General features: G+C 38.1%; 1 long non-coding RNA gene across 2 annotated transcripts; it reads right to left on the bottom strand.

The window, feature by feature from the left end:
* Positions 1 to 4,418: 4,418 nt before the first annotated feature.
* LOC129349034 (uncharacterized) lies at positions 4,419 to 19,473 on the bottom strand. Of its 2 annotated transcripts, none has more exons than XR_008601831.1 (3): positions 19,339 to 19,473; positions 14,523 to 14,681; positions 4,419 to 6,786 (listed from the first exon to the last, which is right to left on the bottom strand). It is a non-coding gene; the product is annotated as an uncharacterized LOC129349034 (long non-coding RNA). The 2 variants fall into 2 exon arrangements; XR_008601830.1 differs by lacking the exon at positions 4,419 to 6,786 and adding an exon at positions 9,161 to 11,567.
* Between the last annotated feature and the right edge of the window lie 121 nt (positions 19,474 to 19,594).

The raw sequence follows: 19,594 nt of genomic DNA on the forward strand, positions 1-19,594 counted from the left end.
ATGTTCAAAAGTTTCCCAAAAATGTTGAAAATCTGGACATCGCTGTGAAAATATATATATTTTTTCCCCATATTTTCAAACTTTAATTTGCAAAACTTTCAGGAAGAAAATTCCAATAATTCCTTAAAAAAAATCCCCCAAATTTGGCAAGAAAATTCTTTTAAATATTTTCAAAAAAATAAGTAAAAATCTTCCCAAAAAATCCTAAAAATATCTGAAGTGATTCCATATATATCAGTAAAACTTCTAATATTTTCCTTAAGAACATTCACAAAAAAATCAACCAAAATCCACACTGGATTTTGGTTGATTTTTTTTGTGAATGTTCTTAAGAAACTTTTATTTAAACATTTCTCTTTCTTTTTCCCACTAAAAAAATGTTTAAAAATTTCCCAAAAATGTTGAAAATGTGGACATCAGAAGTGAAAAATAGTTTTTTTCCTCCACATTTTCAAACTTTAAAACAGCTCAATTTGACCTGCAGGACAACACGAGGGTTAACACCAGGACTAACATGACTGAATCAAAAAGCAAAACAAAAAAAACACTTCACCAAAAGGGACAGAGGTGCATTACAGCAAATGAACAGCACATTTTTGGCACGGGGCTGAGGTTGGCAAAGTGTTCCATCTGCTCTCTCAGCACTAAGATGCAGGACGGACAGGTGGACACACTCTGCTGCTTAGTGGGTTGAGGATCAGGCATCCTGACACAGTGTGATAATAACACACTGCTCCACAGAAGGAGCTTGTTTAGGAGTCATTTTCTTTACCTTTTTTTTTTTTTTTTTTTTAAGCTTTCTTTGCTTTACCCTTACTGGAAATCCCTGATGTTACTGGAACAATTCCTCACATTCCTCCATTTTATGCTGAAATCTGAACTCATGAATCATCTTGAAGATGTTTAAGAATAATATCTGGGTAATAATGATAATAAACAATAAATTCATCCTACTATACAGGGATTTCCTGCGTAGCTGAAAACAAATGGGTCTGATTTCTCTCTTCCTGGACCTCATTTTGTGCCCAGAAGAGCACAAAGTGATGCTCCTTCATTACAATGATCAACGGTGCTGAAGTAAATGATTGATTTAATCACACATACCTCATCCTGTTGCAATAAATACTAATTTGAGCACAAAATCTATACTAGTTGTCATCTGAAAATAGTCCCCAATAAATACGTGACGTCTGCTTTCGTCACATTTGCTTAAAAAAAGATTTGCAGTGCCCAGCTATTTAAGGAAATCCTGGAGCCTTTTCTAAAAGTAAAAGCACTGTCTGCATTTGTGACCTCATTTAAGGTTTTCTGTCAGTCTGAGAAACAAATCAGGCTTCAGACAGGCTAAGGAAGATGAAGAGCACTGAGAGATAATCACATTTTTTTAGATTTCATTTGTTGACGGAAACTAAATACATTTTCTTACCACATATAGGTATGGATTTGCTTAATCAATATCTGAAATTTCACAGTCTTGACCTGTTATCGACTACATTTATAGACACTGCAGATGCTGTCAGTAAATATACAGTTATCTTACACATTAACCCTCCTGTTACCTTCACTTATGGGCACCCAAAAAAATATTGTTTCTTTGTCTGAAAAGACTCCAAAAATTCAGCAAAAAAATTCCCCAAATTTCTGAAAATTTGCAAAACCTTCAGGAAGAAAATTCCAATAATTCCTTAAAAATTCCCTTTAAAAATCTATATTTAAAAAAAAGAATCCCCCAAATTTGGCAAGAAAATATTTTCAAAAAATGAGTAAAAATCTGATCTTCTCTGTAATTTTTACTCTTTACAAAATCATCCCACGGCCGGACTGGACCCTCTAGAGGGCCGCTTTTGGCCCGCGGGCCACATGTTTGACACCCCTGATTTAGAGCATGTTGTATGCAAAGGTAGTTCATCTTTTGGACATTAATGGAGTGATTGTATTCTCCAGTATGTGACTGAATGTGTTGTGTTAGCTCAGTACCTGCCGCTCATCTATCATTCTGGGGCTGGAGAGTGGAGTCTGTAGACGGAGAGAAGCCAAGCAATGATTCAAGGAGATAAAGATTTACAACAGGTAAATGCACGCTGACTGCTCCGCTGCAGTGCGTCAGCCCTGGAGGTCAACCACCAGACCTTGTAGGACGAAATGTGACTCTCACATTTGTCCAGCTTAACACCCATGAAAAATGAAGAAGGTGACCTGAAGTATCACCCGGGATCAGCCTTCAGGTGACCGCAGGGTGTTTTCCACATCTGCAACAGCCAGGAGTTTTTAGAGTCTGATTAGAGAGCTGAAGCTGTGTGATTATGCAAAGAACACCGGTCATCAGAGATAAATATGGGTGGGACTCCAGAGGGAAATCACTCTGCTGCACATAAGACAAAAGAGACCTGAAGAGAAAGGAAAAGCATTCATTCAGGCTTCTAAATTTAGTAATTACCTGGACTGTTATTGTGCTTACTGAAATAATCCATTTTGTCTGACCGTCTCAGTAAGGTTACACATTTCACAAACAAACACAAGTGTGTCATTTTGACTGCAGTTTGGAAACTTCAGAGCAACACAGTGCTGAACAAGGCCCTGAATCTACAGGCAGCAATGGAGGAACCATTCAGGTCTTTTAGTAAATTAGAACAATATCAAAACACCCTAAAATACCCCATTAGTCTGAAGATAACATCAGCAGAGTGTATTCAAAGGACCAAAAGTACAAGTACTCAGTAGACAGAGAAATACCCTCTGTGGGAATTGTGCTACTAAATTAACATTGGTGCTGCATTAAGAAGCATCTTAAAGTTCTATGCAGCTGGTTCCAGCAGAGCTTACATTCATTATGTCACATGTTGTGGTGTAATTTCATCTATAACAACATGTTTTACAAGCTTATCATATGATTTGTAAGTAAAATCCCACTCTGCAAAAGTAACTGGATTGCAAGTAGCATGAATATAAATACTCCGATCATCTTATATTTATGTTGAAGTGCAGTATTTGAGTAAATACTTTCATGCTTTTGGCTGCAGGAACAAAGATGACAGGCTTCGCTATCCACAGTAAAGTGTGACACCTTGTGGCTTCTCTTTAGTACTACAAACACTGCAAAGGTAATTTCTAATTTCTCATGAACCTTTGAATGCATTTGTTGTTGTCTTTTTGTCAATGTTCTGAGTTGGTCTAGAGGATCAATATACATTTTCCATCCCAGTCAAGCTGAATAAGAGAGACTTTTGTTGGCAAAGGGTGACTAAATGACAGTTAAAGTTAGTGTTTACATTATGTGTTTGTGATTCTGTTGAACTGTATTATATCATACACAGAGGTATGTTTCTGCTATTAGGATAAATAGCAGAAAAGTCTCTGTGTATAATTTAATGCAAATCTACAGCTTTCAAAATTCATGTAAAGCTCTTTAAATTAGTTTCAACAAAAACAAACTGGCCTACCTCTAGTAAAACAAGAAAAGCACTTAGAGAGTGCAGTACTCCTCCAAGACCTACAAACAAAATAACCTTCTGCATGTGTACGTTATGTACAGATACTAAATCACGTGACCTAAATATGTAGCAGGCAGCTGGAATTGATGGGACTCAGAAACACTCCCACATGGATAAGCCCTGATAAGTCCACCACAGTGGATTTGTAGCAGGATCACAATCATGTGATCATCAGCAGGCAGCTGTAGTGTTCTCTTGTTGTCATGGTTACAGTGATGCCGTGCAGCTATCTGGCAATGATACAGAAATCTTTAACAAATCCATGGATCCAGACTATAAGTTGCATCACTGCCAAAATCTAATCACTTGGTTCTTGTGTCATTTCTGACCTTCCCTGAAAATTTCATCCAAATCCGTTCTGTTTTTGAGTAACGTTGTCCACAGACAGACAAACAGACGGACAAACACACGCCGATTGTGACATAACTCCGCTGCGTTCCTTAGTGGAGTAAAATAATAGAATTTACTCCAGGACTGTATCATTAGTCTTAGCTAGGTGTACCCTATACGTCTTGTTTCTGTCTCAATAAAAAAGTAAATCTAAAAGTTACATCAGACGTTTGTATTGGGAATTATGGAGCTGATTCAGCCATTTTAACCCTCCTGTTGTCCTCATTTACAGGCATCAAAAAATATTGTTTCCTTGTCTGAAAAAAATCCAAAATATCAGCAAAAAAATTCCCCAAATTTCTGAAAATATGCAAAACCTTCAGGAAGAAAATTCCACTAATTCCTTAAAAGTTTCCCTTAAAAGTTTTATTTAAAAAAAAAAAAAAAAATCGCCCAAATTTGACGAGAAAATTCTTGTAAATATTTTTCAAAAGATGAGTAAAAATCTTCCAAAAAAATCCTAAAAATATCCAAAGTGATTCCATATATATCAGTCAAACTTCTAATATTTTCTTTAAGAACATTCACAAAAAATCAACCAAAATCCAGCAAAATTCACTGCATTTTGGGTGATTTTTTTGTGAATGTTCTTAAGAAACATTTTTAACATTTTTTTTCCACCAAAAAATGTTCAAAGATTTCCCAAAAATGTTGAAAATGTGGACATCAGAAGTTTCACTGTGAAAATATATATATTTTTCCACATTTTCAAACTTTAAAACGGGTCAATTTTGACCCACAGGACAACACGAGGGCAATGTTCCCTCTAATTTTTCATGAGTGAGCAAACACACAAACTCCCTGAGCTTTCCTTGGACCACTGTGAGCAACATCAGACGTGTGCACTGTGGTCACACCAGCATCACATCCATTCAAGTTACATGGTTCATTAAAAGAATCAAATTACAGCATTTACATTTCTGTTAAAACACTTTGTCAACAGGAGCCAGTTGAAGGCTGCAGTGATTTTAGTGACACTACAATGTATAAGAGTGAAGTTATTGAATATTTGTCTCTCTTTACTGTTGCAGCGGTTTTGCAAATTGCAGACGGACCCTGTTCACTCCATAGACACCAATGTTATTCCTGTAGCTTGAAAGACAGCTACTTTTGATAAAACTGGGCTTGTAGCACATTGTCTGCCTTGCAACAATGGGAAAGAGGCACCGTTTATGATTTGACAACCTATATCTAATGAGTTATTGATGCTGGAAGTCCGAATCTGTGAATATCTTTCCAACTTTACTGAACTTGGGGCCACTACCACCTAAGGAGAGATATATTTAATTTTGAAAAAAGCATTTAGCCATACTTAAAGCTTTAAGTGCTTTATTAACACGGAACTAAAAATTTTGTATTGTTTTATTATCACAGGTTCTGTCTGAAAAGAGGTGGCATCATTTTAAACAGTGAAATAAACTAACAAAATGTAATGACCAACCAGTGAGCAATACTGGATTCTGCAAAAACATAAACTTTTTTTTAAAATCTAAATCTTATCTTAACACAGTTAATGTATTAACTTATTTATGTGTGTATGCATGTATTTATTGATTTATTTAGTACTGTTAACATAGAGTTCTGAGTGAATTTTTCTTAAGATAGGCAAAGGCCATTTATTGATTACATATAGGCTATTAAATGTTTATTAAAAACTAAAAAGCATTTTAAAAAAACAACTTAGGCATTTATTGAGTCACTAAAATACTGCAGAGTACAGACCACATCAGCATGATTATAAGCATCCTCTGGTAAATGAACAACCAGATACTGATGTCTCTCACCATATGGACTTCAGGAGATGACTGGGGGATGATAAACTGTGACCTACTGGTTGGGTTCTCTCTGTTCTCATGTTTCTTACATGTTTGTCCCCTGACAGCCGGGTCCTAATGTTTTTTGAGCAACACACCATACTATGACGTTTTTACAATGATGGTTCTACTATGGAACCAGTTTGACATGTTCAGGTGTTCTTTGTGTGAAAACTCAGAGACTTCAGGTATCAGAAAGTAGTTTTCAACTTTCTTTGTTAATTTTCTGCTTCAACTTTAAACTAAATTTCCTTCACTAACCCAGCCCTCTGGACTTCCAGTAAGCTGTGTTCCTATTGGCTGTCCAGGTAGCTGCTTGGTGTTATCAGGAACACCTGAGCAGCTTGGTGTTATCAGGAACACCTGAGCAGCTCAGTGTCTTCCTGCTTTATTTAGCTGCAGACAAACATTTCCTCTGCTTCTCTTCACCTGGGTTTGGCTCCATTGCTTCAGTTTGCTCTTTAGGCGTTGGCTTGCAGCTTCCAGCAGTAAAATCGTCTTTAATGTGTTTCTTGGTGTGTTTTAGGGCTTTGTACTGGATAGTTGTCTTGGTACATGTGGTTCTTTAGCCACAGTTAACACATGGTGCTAATGTGTGCAGTGATTAGTGGATTTGCTGCAGCTGAGTTGTGTCTTTATCTTGACTGTAGTGAGTCTTTAGAGGTTTTTGGTCAGACACATTCTGTGTTCTTGTTTGAGAACCAAGGTTGGTTGTCCAGAAGGTAAGAGTTCCTGTCCTGATTCTCTGTTCTCAGAGGTTCTCTGGTAGGCTGCAGGAGACTTGAGCGTTTGGGTTGTGCTAGTTTGGTTTTTGTACGGTTTCATTTGGACGACTATCTTGAGGCCCCTCCGTGTGGTTTAGTGAGGTTTTCTGGAACAGTCCTACAAAGCAACCTGCAGCAGAAGAGACTTTGAGAGTTTTTAGGAAGTTCTGGAGACCAGACTTTAGAGCAGCAGAAACATTTGTCAGCAGATTGAGCAGGAGAAGTTGAGCTTCAGAGTAGAAATGAGACGGAAACCTTCTTGACCCGTGTGGTGAGGTCCTGTACCAAGAGTTTGAGCAGGTTGTGAAGAGTCTGTAGTTCTTTGGTCTGAAAGCACAAGAAGAGTTGACTCATTAAAGGAGAAAACAGGAGATATTGTTGGTTCTTCTGCAGTTTCCAGTTTCCTTAGACTGAATGTCAAGTTTATATTTTAAATGATTTCCCATGTGAGCCCAAGAAGACTTCAATAAACTCCCTCCATCCCCTGGACACAACACATTTTATTGCCATGTTAAATCTTTTTTTTAAAATATGTTTTTGAGTTTTAATCATAGTTTTAGCATAGTTTTTTCTCTTTGCTTGTTTAGTTTTGTAATCTGTGTGAAAGGTGCTAAACAAATAAAGTTGAATTGATAAACTGAATAGTTGACTAACTCATGATTATGACAACAGAAGTATTTTCACTGTGATTTAAGGGTTTGTTTCATTTTTAAGGTTGGGGTTAAAATCTTGACAGAAAAAAAAGATTAAAGAAATAAACTACAGTAAAAAAGCAATTAAATCAAAGGAAAAAAACATTTAATATAATAAAACTTTTAAAAAGAAAATTAAACAATAAATACAATTAAATTATATTAGACAAAATATTAAATTTGATAATTAAATGGAAGATACAAAGCATGTAATTATGAAATTAAACAAAAAATTTTAAACAAAAATATTAAACATTAAAGATGAAATATTTTAGATAATTAAACATTTAAAAAATGCAATTAAAAAAGAATATTACACATTTAGAAAAATACAAAACATTTAATTAGACTATTAAACCTTTAAAAGTCAAAACATTTAATTAAAAAATTAAATGTTTAATTCAAAAATTAAATCTTAAAGACAATAAAACTTTAAATAGGAATTAAACAGAAAATACAATGAAGCATTAGAAAAGAAAATTAAACAGTAAAAGGTGGTAAAACATTTAAAAAGAAAAACCTTAACAAAGATTTAATCAAAAAATTAAACACTGGGAAAGGACATTTTTCAAACAAGCCGATAAAACATTTGAAAAAACAACAATTAAACATTAAAAAGAAAAAACATTTCGAAATCAGATCAGACATTAGAACAGAATAAAAGGTGAGAAAAGAGCAAAACTAAACATTTAAGAAGAATCAAACTAAAGATAAAACCTTTGAAAGGGCACCAGTTAAACTTTAGAAGATCAAATTAAACAGAAGAAACAAAATGATCAAAAGAGCAAAAACAGATAGAGGCCTTAAAGTGTTTTCTAGTCTGAAACGAAAACATCAAGTTGTTTCTTCAAACATTTCCTCTTTCTATGTTCTTGGTTTGATTGTGGACAGATTTACTAAGAACTCATTTAAGAAAACTGCTTTCCAGATAAAGTCTACTAGTAGTTGAAGGCATCGATCAAACTAATGTTACCTTCTGATCTCCACAAATTTTACTGTTCAGTGAAGAGAATCAAAGTTTGTTGAGGATTTCTAAAAAACCCACAGGTGAAGGTCTGAGAAGAACTCGGATGGTCTAAATGTGAAATCAAGACTCATGGTCACAAGTTTTAAGGCTTCTGTTAACCAGAAAGTTCAAACTAACAGAGCAGTACTGAGAAACTTTTGAAATTTCAGTCCTCAGACTGTCTAAAGGTTCAAACTAACAGAGAAGTACTGAGAAACTTTTAGAACTTCGGTCCTCAGACTGTCTGAAGGTTCAAACTCACAGAGAAGTACTGAGAAACTTATAAAACTTCAGTCCTCAGACTGTCTGAAGGTTCAAACTAACAGAGAAGTACTCAGGAACTTAGAAAATTTCAGTCCTCAGACTGTCTGAAGGTTAACTCTAACAGAGCACTACTGTGGGACTTAGAAAATTTCAGCCCTCAGACTGTCTGAAAGCTCAGGTCCTGAGGACCTGGGAGGTGTGGAGGCTTTGGAAAGTCTTGGAACTGAGGGTTCCACCCTCCAGCACAAAGGCTGAAGTCCAACCTCCTGAGAAAAATGGTCGAGTCAAGACTCGAGTTAAAAAAAAAATCGAAAACGACAAAAAGTAGATGATAAATGCGCAAAAAAAAGAAGAATTAGTATCTGAGCGAGTAGCTCAGGGGGATAAGAAGAGTACTACCAAGTGGAAGGTCGCAGGTTCAAGACCCGCCACTGGCCTTTTTCTTTCTTTGTCTTTGTCAGTATTTTGAGAAAATTTAAGAAGTGTCTGGTCTTGAACCAGCGACCTGCAGCTCCATAGGCAAATCCTTAACTCACTGAGCTACAGATCAGATACAAAGAAATAAATTCGTCGTCCCTTTGGCATCGTAGTTTCCGTTCCTCCACATGGGTGGAGCCAAGGCGGAGTCTGGGTGGAGTCAGGGCGGAGAGTAGGCGGGGAGGTGGGTGGCGGCCTCCCCCCTCTACTCCCCCACCTCCCCCCACCGCCCACCACACCTTCCCCCACCTGACGAGTTTTTCGAGTCTCCACGGGTTTTCCCCAGTTTCTGGAGTTTCCACCAGGTCAGAGGCAGAACAAGTTGTCATGAAGAGGTGTTGAAGTCGGCCAGGATGGACTGACTTTTTACAGCGACTAGAAGGAAGATCACTAGAAGAGCAGGTCTTTAACCACCATCCATATAATCCATGGAGTCGCTCCACAGAAATGAAGGGACGTCAACTTTTATCAACCTCCACCCACATGTTCAACTTCATATCTTTACTTGGACATTTTTAGCACCACAAACCTTTAGCATCACACTTCATTATCATTTATTAGGACTTTAATGGAATCCACCAGCAGATTTATTTTTTGTTGGCAAACTTTATTCTTGTCGTCGTGGGACTGCAGTATTTAAAACTGTTCCTTCTATTTGACCTCATGTTTATTAGTTTTAGTGGAGAAACTTATTTTGTCGATCCGTCTCTTAAAAACCAAATAATAAATTGGATTAGTCAAGAGCTTTAAATTTCTTACTTTGTCATATTTTAAGTATGACAAAAAAATATAAAAATAAAGCGTCTTGAGACAATTTGACCTGTAATTGGCGTTATATAAATAAAATAGAATTAAAACTGTATGTATCTTGTAATGTTGAAGTAATTCAGCCATATATGTTGGGAAACACATTTTCTTTTTCCATTAATCTGTTGATTGTTTTCTCCACTAATTCATTTCTTGTTTTGGTTTATAAAATGTCAAACCCAAATATATTCAGTTTACTGTCATAAAGACCAAAAAGATTTACATTCATGATGCAGGAATCAGGCATTTTTTCACTTTTTATCTTAGTTTAGTCAGAAAGATAGTTGATAATGTGTGAATTGTTGCAGCTTGTGAGCCGTAGGTGGTTTTAATCTTTGGGGCCGAGTGTCAAAAAACATTTAGAAACCAACATCAACAAAGCACTCAACAAAGGGAAATCCAACTTTTGCATGACAATGTCTAATTAAAGGACATTAATTTCCAATGTAAATGTGGGATATTCATCCTCTGGAGCTTTCTCTTCACATCGTCTTCCACCTGGACTGGTTTGGTCGGGAGCATGTGCAACAAACATTTGAAAATCTGCACTTTAACATCAATGAATGACACTGAAGTTTAATCTCTACATAAATGAGACTGAGTCTGGATGTGCTGCTCTGTCATTAACTCCTAAGTTTAGGGAAAGTTCAAACAAAAGAGGACAGTTCAGATAAGACTTGAGAATGAGCTTATTTTGAACAAACATCTCAGACTTTCTGAGCTTCAGCACCTCTAGCAAGATATTTTAACAACAAGCAACTCAAGAGATCCAGAAGTTGGAGAGAGTTAGCTTTAGCTGAGCCAAAGAACATGTGGGACGCTAACCTAGCAAACATTTCAGACTTTCCTCTGTGAATTCTGAGAAATAATTTCCTATTTAATGACAGAGCTACACATCTTAACTCAGTCTCATTAAAACAGACTCTAATTCAGTGCCATCCATCCATATTAAAGTGCAGTTACCCAAAATGTTTGCTGCATGAGCTCCAACAAAACCTGTCCAGGTAGAAGGCCACTTTGACAAACAGGAAGTAGACGATTCCAAGCAGATTTATAGAAGGGGGAACCGGACTGTACTAAGTGTGGTCGAGTATAAAGGGGTGTTTTGTGGGTTTTTAAGGCTGATAATGATTATTAGTGAGACATTTGGAGTAGATAATCATTTGCAGTAAATGAAAGTATTTAAAATCTTGGAGTTAAACTTAGAACACAAACTCTAACAGAAAACTTTGTTGATAGGTTTTTGTTTTGTTTACAGATGTTAAGTTAAAGGAGTTTTATTCGTGACGTATAACCAATCAAATCACTCCAGAAGACAGAGCGACCACAGGTAGATTAAGGTTCAGAGCCAAAGTAGCACCATTTTTAAATGTATTTATTACCGTAAATCAGTAAAAAATAAAATACTGATAATCAGTACATCAGTCAGCCCACAATTACTACAATTCTACAATGTATGTGTCTTTCCTTTGACTTGTTATTTGTACAATATACGATGTATATGTTGGTGTTTTTTCATACCAAAGGCTGTACTATGATGTTTTCTAAGAGACATAATGTGCTTCTCTGTTTATTCTGGCTCTGGGCTGCTGCACTCCTCCTCTGTTGTTTTCTGGATTGTACTCAGCTGCATGCCTTCGTCCACCCGGCCTCCGTTGACTCGTCCCGCCTGCCGTCTCTGGAGCTGAAGCTGGACTGGAACAGACCAAAGTACAGTCCAATCACGATGCCAGCTGCCTCTCAAAAGGCTCCTTCATCTGGCAGGTGGCAGCACTTCTTCTGAGGGGAAGCTGAGCTGGCCCGGCAGAACTTTGGAGATGTGTTCCAGTGGTTGGTGGATGTGTGGGGAGATAGAGAGGGACCTTTGAATTGTTCACAAAGGAAAACAGGGAACCCATTGGTAGTTTTAGTTTAGGGTGCAACTGTGGTGTGTTTTTGGGTTTTAAGAGGTGAACAGGAAGAGTTTTTTTTGTATTGATTATCTTTTACTTTGTTCCTGGTTGGAATGCCCATCAATGTCAACATGAAGTTCACTTTTAGTTCTGTTTATTTATTTTTATTTTACTAACACCCATTTGTTTTTAACCCCCTCACATGTTGTGTTGTTGTAAACTTACTCTTTGAAATAAATTCTCGTCTAACCCTCTGGAAACCAGCGTTTGGACTGTTTTTGTGATGCTCCTCACCTACTGACAGCTGTGGACTAAAGGTTATACTGTGATGTTTTTAGAGCGACATGCTATACTATGATGTTTTTAGAGCGACATGCTATACTATGATGTTTGTTGGGCGACACGCTATACTATAGGCTTTTTTAATTGACATATTACTGTGACCTTTTTTTTGTTTTTTGTTTTTTTTGTTTTTTTAGCAACATATAAGAATTTGAACAGTTTTAAAAGTTACTATACTTTTACTTGTGCAATGAAATTATTATTCTATGGCATTTTTTAGATGACATACTCTGATGTTTTCTTGAATAACATACTATTTTGACAATATACTGCACTATGACATTTTTTGAACCACATATACATGACAATTTTAGGCAACATCCTATCATTTTGCGCTTTTTGAACCACATAATAATCTATGTTTTGTTTTGTTTTTTCTTGCCAACATGCTGTACTATGAACTACAGGCCATACTATGTTATTCTTGAGTAAAACATACTATACTTTGACATTTTCTGAACTACATCCTATACCAGGGGTGGGCAATTAATTTTCATATGGGGCCACATGAGAAACTTTGACGGTTGTTAAGGGCCGGACCAGTACACTTAAAAGCTCTGCTCAATATATATCTCAATAAAAACAGTAAATGAAACAATACAATCATATAATGAAAATGTGGTACACAGAACATAACTATTTAATGAAAGATTTTGTTTTTTCATTCAAACTATGATTGCTGCCTATTGAGTTGTAGATATTTACTATCATAAAGACATACTTAAAATGTGAAACAGATTTTTCCAAGTGCTTTAATTACTTTTCAGCAGTCACTGTTTTTACAAACAAAGTAAGTAAGCCATCACTCAGAATTTATTCTAAAACAATATGACCATCAGCTGGCAGAGATTTGAAACTTGCCTTATCATGTCAGTTTTTGTTCATCATGAACACTATGAGGTAACTGCTACAGCTTATCTGGACGAACAGCTGCTGGATGTACAATAACACTGCAAACATCTTGTACCATCATAGTGTTGTGAGTTTCTCTAAATCTACATTAAGATGACTGTGAAGCATAAAGAAAGACAACAGCTACCCACTACACTTACAGCAATGTTCAATATATCTCAATAAAAACAGTAAATTACACAACACAATGATGTACAATGCCCAACTCTTGAATCTCTGCTCTCAGATCCCAAACTCGTTTAAGCATCTTGTCCAGGCTGATCCATCTGACAGCTGTCTGGTAACCAAGGTAACCATGTTCACTATCATCTCCTCCAAAAAGACAACAAACTGTCAGTAATTCAATGCTCTTGCCCTGATGAAGTTAACTACTTTAGCTACAACATCAGTCACGTGGTTGATTTTTAGCACTGACTTACACAACACCTCCTGATGTATAATACAACGCAAAAATATCAGTTTCTGTTCTGGGTTTATTTCAGTCACTTTATTTTGCATCCGTTTCAAAAGTCCAACATGTTTCCCTGTCAAATTTGGACAGCCATCAGTTGTAACACCAACCAAATTCTCCCATTTTAGTCCCAGCTTGTTCATGCGTGTATTTACCTCAGTGAACAAATTACTCACCGTCGTGGTTCCGTTCATTGGCTGCACAGCTGCCAGCTCCTCCGTCATCTCAAAGGTTTTTTGTGTTAGTCCACGTACAAAGATGAGTAACTGGGCTGTGTCACGGACATCACAGCTCTCGTCCAGAGCAAAGGAGAAAACGTCAAAATTGTCCACTTTGTTGTGCAGCTGAAGCTCCAGATTTTCGGCGATGCTCTCCACCCGCCTCGTTACCGTTCGCCTCCTAAGGGGCACATTAACGAACGCTCCTTTCTTCTCCGGGCATATAAACGCTGCAGAGTCCACCAGACATTCTTTTATAAACTCTCCATCAGGGAATGGCTTAGTGTTTTTGGCGATTTTGTAGGATATTAGAAAACTCGTCTTGACTGCTGCATCCCTTGATGTGAGCTTTGGTAAAACAAAGTCATTGCTGCTTTAGCAGTTTAGCTAGCAAACCTTCACATATCCTCGCCCGCTCTGCATCAGTCAAAAGTTTGTACTTCTCTGCATGTTTGGTCTCGTAATGTCGATTCAGATTATAATCCTTGAGCACTGCGATCTGTTCTCCACAAACCAGCCCACAACTTTACCTCTGACTTCAGTGAAGAAATACTTGGAAGTCCATGCTTTGTTAAAAACTCTGCATTCGGAATCAATCTTTCTTTTTTTGCCGTTAGCTGACATCTTCCCGGGTTGAAGCTAACCAACAAACCAATCAGCGCATAAACCTTATGCTAAGTACGGAAAGCACGTGCGGAAAAAACGTTAACTTAGCAGACCTTTCAAAATAAAAGCAGTGCAGGCGTATTGCTTGCATGTATTGTGGTGATATATATTTGCATTGACTTTTAATATTTTCCAATGACCTCATATGGGCCAGTCAGGGTCATCCGTCGAGCCGGATGTGGCCCGCGGGCCGTAGGATGCCCAGGTCTGTCCTATACTATGGCGTTATACACAGAGTGCTTTGGTTACATGTTGATTTATAATCTAGATTTTTTTTCTGTTTTGTTTTTTGACGGGATTATCACAGACCTGACCGTGAACACCGTCGACACCCACCTCAGGGAGACGCTGCCTAAGATCTCAAGGCTGCTTGGTCGTGGTCTTTCTGGCACGTACTCTTCCAAGATGAGCCGGGAAGTTTAACACTGATGGAATGACACCAGGTCTAAGCCGACAAACTTCTAATTCCTCCTCAACCCATAGTCTCTGGGAAACCTACATGGAGTAAGAAAAGTAGACAGAGAAGTAATTAAGTCTGTACACAACATATTAAAAAGAAATCATGCTAATAAATTAAGTACAAAAAAACGAATTCGCCAATATACTGGAGACCAGAGGTATTTAATTCGATAAGTATAACCTTGTTTAGTAACATTTCAATTATTTGAGAGCAGTCCTAAAGAACTGCCTGTAATCCCAATCATAAAATGGGTTTGGAGGAAGAACATAGATGGTAATCTGGATATACATGAGTTAGGCTTTGTAACTACTATTGGTAGTATTGGTGGTAGTAATAGCAATGTGACTACTAACTTCTGCTGCTGATACTGGCACTGCTACTACAACTTGTAATACTAGTACTGTAGTGTATTTACGAGGCGGACACACGCGTTCATGTATTCCATGGTCTTTACTGCCATGCTTCACTTCATAACAACAACGGTGTGCATGCGCAACGCAGCAAACCTGAACTATAGGGTGTTCACAGTAATACAAAAAGCTTCTGCGCCCAAACATCGTTCAACCGCTATGTGGTCGATACACCACAATTACAAATGCTGATACTACTGTAGCGGCCCCTTGGATTCATTCAGCAAGACGCAGAGTTTCAAACGGGTGTTGATTTATTCTCACTCTCGACCAGCACCGTGTACCGTAAGCACCGTGAAAACTACAGAATTAAACAGAATACAAAATGCCTCACTGTAGTATCACAAACAATTCACATATAAATCATGTTTACATCCAATACAAATAAACGCAAATCATCTGATAATAATGCATATTAAACATTTTCATACCTCATTCCGCCGTTCCAAGGGCGCTAATTTAAGTGTTGGCCATCAGCTAGCATGCTCTCCAGCTCGACATACACACACACACGTCGCTGTTCAGAGCTACGAATACAGTATAATGAGGTGAATCACAATGTAAACCCTTCCTTAAGACAATTCAAACAGATAAATGTGATGTATAACTACTGTTATTAGACAGTTTTTTACCGTTTCTCCGACGATGCGTGAGCACAACGTTGTTTAGACAAAGAAACGGGAAGTTTGGCATCACAAAAACCGCAGAAGAAGAAGAAACGCTCGCTTAACAAAATAAAAGCGGAACAGACCACAAGGTGGCACTGCAGGACTACAATGTCTTCTTAATACATAAACAATATTGTGCAGGAGAATAATAATACAATTTATCTGACATTTACAACTACTTCTACGACTCTAACAGCTGTTTATACTACTACTGCTGCTTGTACTTTTAGTGTTACTACTACTTCTTGTACAACTATACTACAGCTACTATTAATCGTCTGGTATTTGGTTGTCAAGCTGCTAGCTCGCTTTAGTGTTTTGCTAGTGGCTAACTAGTTAGCTCTCATAAGCCGCGATTCCACAAGCACCTACTCGGCGCGGTGCGGCTTGCCACTATAGCCGCGATTCCACAAGCATCTACTTGGCGCGGTACGGTTCGCCACTATTGTATCTGACTCGGCTCGTCTCGGTTTAGTTGTTTTTCCATATAGCCTCATCGTGGGTGGAGTCGTCATAGCGCAGCCAGCCGAAAGTCTCTAACGTCATTTGCGTGCGACACAAACGCAACATAACGGAGACGATGGTTCACCTGCTGCTCGGTCTGTGGCTTTCTGTCAGATTCAAAGTAATAGAAGAGTCTGAGAAAGCTGAGAGTGGCGAGTCGGAACACTCAGGAGACACACAGGAGAGTTTGGGAGGCGATGCAGCAGTATCAAGCTGAAGACAAGAGGATATGAACGAGACGACATATGAGGGTAAGCTAATGCTAGTTCGCTAGCTATCGTGTATCAGTCCTGTGAACGACCCTGTAATGGCTGCAGTTTGTCGCTATTAGGTATTAAAATATGTATGCTGTGTATGTGTTTCAGATGCTCTCTGATGAGACTTCATGGGATTTACCTGAAGCAGCAGCACATGAGCCTGCAGTGGCACAAGGTGTAGAGGAGGACAGAGATGTACAGGATGCACTGATGCACTACGTGTCATACAAAAGTTAGAAGTTATTCTTCTCGCTATACTTCTGTTTTTCAGTCCCCGGACCGCTATTGTTTTCTTTAATGCAATTCTGACAAACTTTTGCACCTTTTGCAGATGTGTCCGTGCTATTGTTTTATTTGTGAAGGTTAGCTAGATTACATGACAAATTAAACACCAAAACATTATATATATATATATATATATATATATATATATATATATATATATATATAGTCAGCGGTTAAAGTGCTCTGAAATGACAGGACGTGGATGTCTGAACGAGTTTTTACTGTTTTCTGAGTGACTACTTTAAACAACCTGGTCTCAGTTTGTTCCGATGCATTTTAGCAAATCCAGCTGATGTTCTGCTGCGTGTTGTTCTGATGGGAGGCTGCTGAGGGTCTGAGTGTTTCTGAGAACAAACCCGAGTTAAACCTGAAGTTCTGCTCTGGATCTGTTCCACTGAACTCAGACTAACACACAACACAGCAGTGGACGTGCTTTCATGTTGTGGGTTTTCTTGGTGAGACAATAAATAGTTTTGTGACTCGTTGTTAACCAGGAAGCCTGTGTTAAGTTGTGATTATCCCTAGCTGACATGGGCGTGTTTCCTGAACGATCACCAGGTGTTAAACACCTGACAGAATGACAGTGATCCATATAGATGAAGCAGAATGCTTGTCGAGCTGATCGGTAGCACAATGAGTAAAACGGTGGTCTCGCAATTTTATCGCTGGATTACGTGGTTTCGAATCCTCTCACCTACTTGAAAAATACGTGTTTTTTATTTCGGCCCGCACGTTTCTTTTTACTGTCGGTAGATGATATTTACATGGATATAGACTTTATTAAGTAGTGATGCCGACGTTTTTCGGTGAGGTCTTCTTTATCTGGTATCTTTATTTCATGTAAATCCAGGTTTGATCGTGACGAATCTGCGGACGAAACATCTGGAGACGGAAACTATCGCCAGTTAACCTGATCACCAGTTAAACTGGAACACCGGGTTTGTTTTCGTGCTGGAGTCGCTCTCGTGTGTCGTCACTCCCTGTCCAATCAGTGGCCTGCACTATGTAGACGTCACATCTCGGCTCACTTCATCTCGCTTGGAACCTCAACCGAGAAGGTACGGAAAATCGTGCCTGATACCGTACACTATGCACATAAGGACGCCTGACGTTGATTAGCTGCGTAAATACCATTATATACAGTCTATGGTAAATACGTATGTGAATCGCATCATTGGCTGCAGCAGCCAGTCACCGGTCACTCACTGACTCACATTGAAAAATAGCACAGAATGAATTGTTACGTGTTTATTTTATTTACAATTTAGGTTGGATTTTTTTTTTTTTGTGCGCAGCGCAGATTTTCTGTGCGCAGAGACCGTGTCAGCAGTGCGCAATTGCGCACACGCGCTGCTTAGAGGGAACAGTGCACGAGGGTTAACCCTGTTTTTTCCCATTCTTTCATATTACTGCTGTCTGATCTGAACAACACGTCACCAGGGGAAAACCTCAATCTCCTTGACAACATAACAAGAACCAAATGAGGAGAGGAAAGATAATGAAACTACTATCAGCTGCTGTCTGTCAGTAACAAGGTTTTAGTTGCACTTTCCACAGGTTTCCAGTAAACAGACCAGATAAGAGATAAGTCACTGAGTCTGCTGCATGGTCATAGAAACTATTGGCTGATAGGGAAATAGGGAGGAGAAAGGCCACTTTCTATGAGTGAAGTAACTGAAAACAACTTCTTGGAATTCTTTGTCTGTCCTACATACTGAGACTGTAACATTCATGTCAACTAATTTACATGGAAAGTACTGATTACATAACGTTGGGAACTGTCTGGGGTCCATTTAGTAAACGATTAACAAAGTTATGAAGGAGGAAGTGTTGATAAGTCCTCTTTCACAATTTTCCCCTACATATTCATCAGTAATAGTAATAACCTATTAAAGGCTTGATTGGCTCAGCTTACACATCAATGGTACCATTTTTATTACATGTTTTATTTGTTGTTTGCTAACTCTACTGCAAATCCATGCTATTGTTAGCTTTTTCTCAGCAGAAAGAGCTAGATATTTCGCTAGCTATTACTGCTGACCAAGACAACAAAATGACCGATGGAAAAAAGTCAAAAGAATTTGTCTGATCCTGATAATATGAGGTAGAGTGAGACATTCAATCAAGGCTGACAATGGGATGAAAACTGGAAAAGAGGACATAGCTTTGCTCTACCCATTCTTTAGAAAACTAGTTGATGATGTTAATTCCAGCATTTCATGTGATTCACCCTTTTCTTCTTCTTCTACCAGCTAAAAGGTTGTTGTGGGACACACATTCCACGCATGATAATTATTTAAAATATTTTGTTGATTTAAAAATGCTCCCACAATTACAAGAGACATCAATGGGGGAAAAAGGAGATTTTAACTGTTTTATTTGAGATCAAATTTGGTCATCAGGAGGGTGGGACAAAAGAAAAATGGCATTTTAGTTAGAACCTATTTGGCATTTTAGAAAATGTTTTCAAACATTCTTTCTCCTAGTTGTTTTTTTTTTAGATTTGGTCTCATGACAAATGAGTTTACACAACCAACTGCATGTTTTAGTATTTTGTACGTGGATTACCTGAAATGTAATGGGAAGAACTGTAAAATGTCCTCCAGCTGTCGGAAGACCCTGAAGGTAACACTGTCTCTGTTAAATGCGGCCGCTGACAGGAAGTGAAATGTGCTGTAGTTCCTGTAAAAGGTGGCTCCTTCCACCTCCGTATTTTCCACTGCAGAACAGAAAGCGACGCCGAAACCGTAAACAAGCGTCGAGCCTGACGCCTTGTGACTCTCAACGCAAAGCAGGGAAACAGGTGATGTTTATAGATCTTTAC

This window comes from Amphiprion ocellaris, chromosome 5 (genome assembly GCF_022539595.1).
Source record: "Amphiprion ocellaris isolate individual 3 ecotype Okinawa chromosome 5, ASM2253959v1, whole genome shotgun sequence".
NCBI lineage: Eukaryota > Metazoa > Chordata > Actinopteri > Pomacentridae > Amphiprion > Amphiprion ocellaris.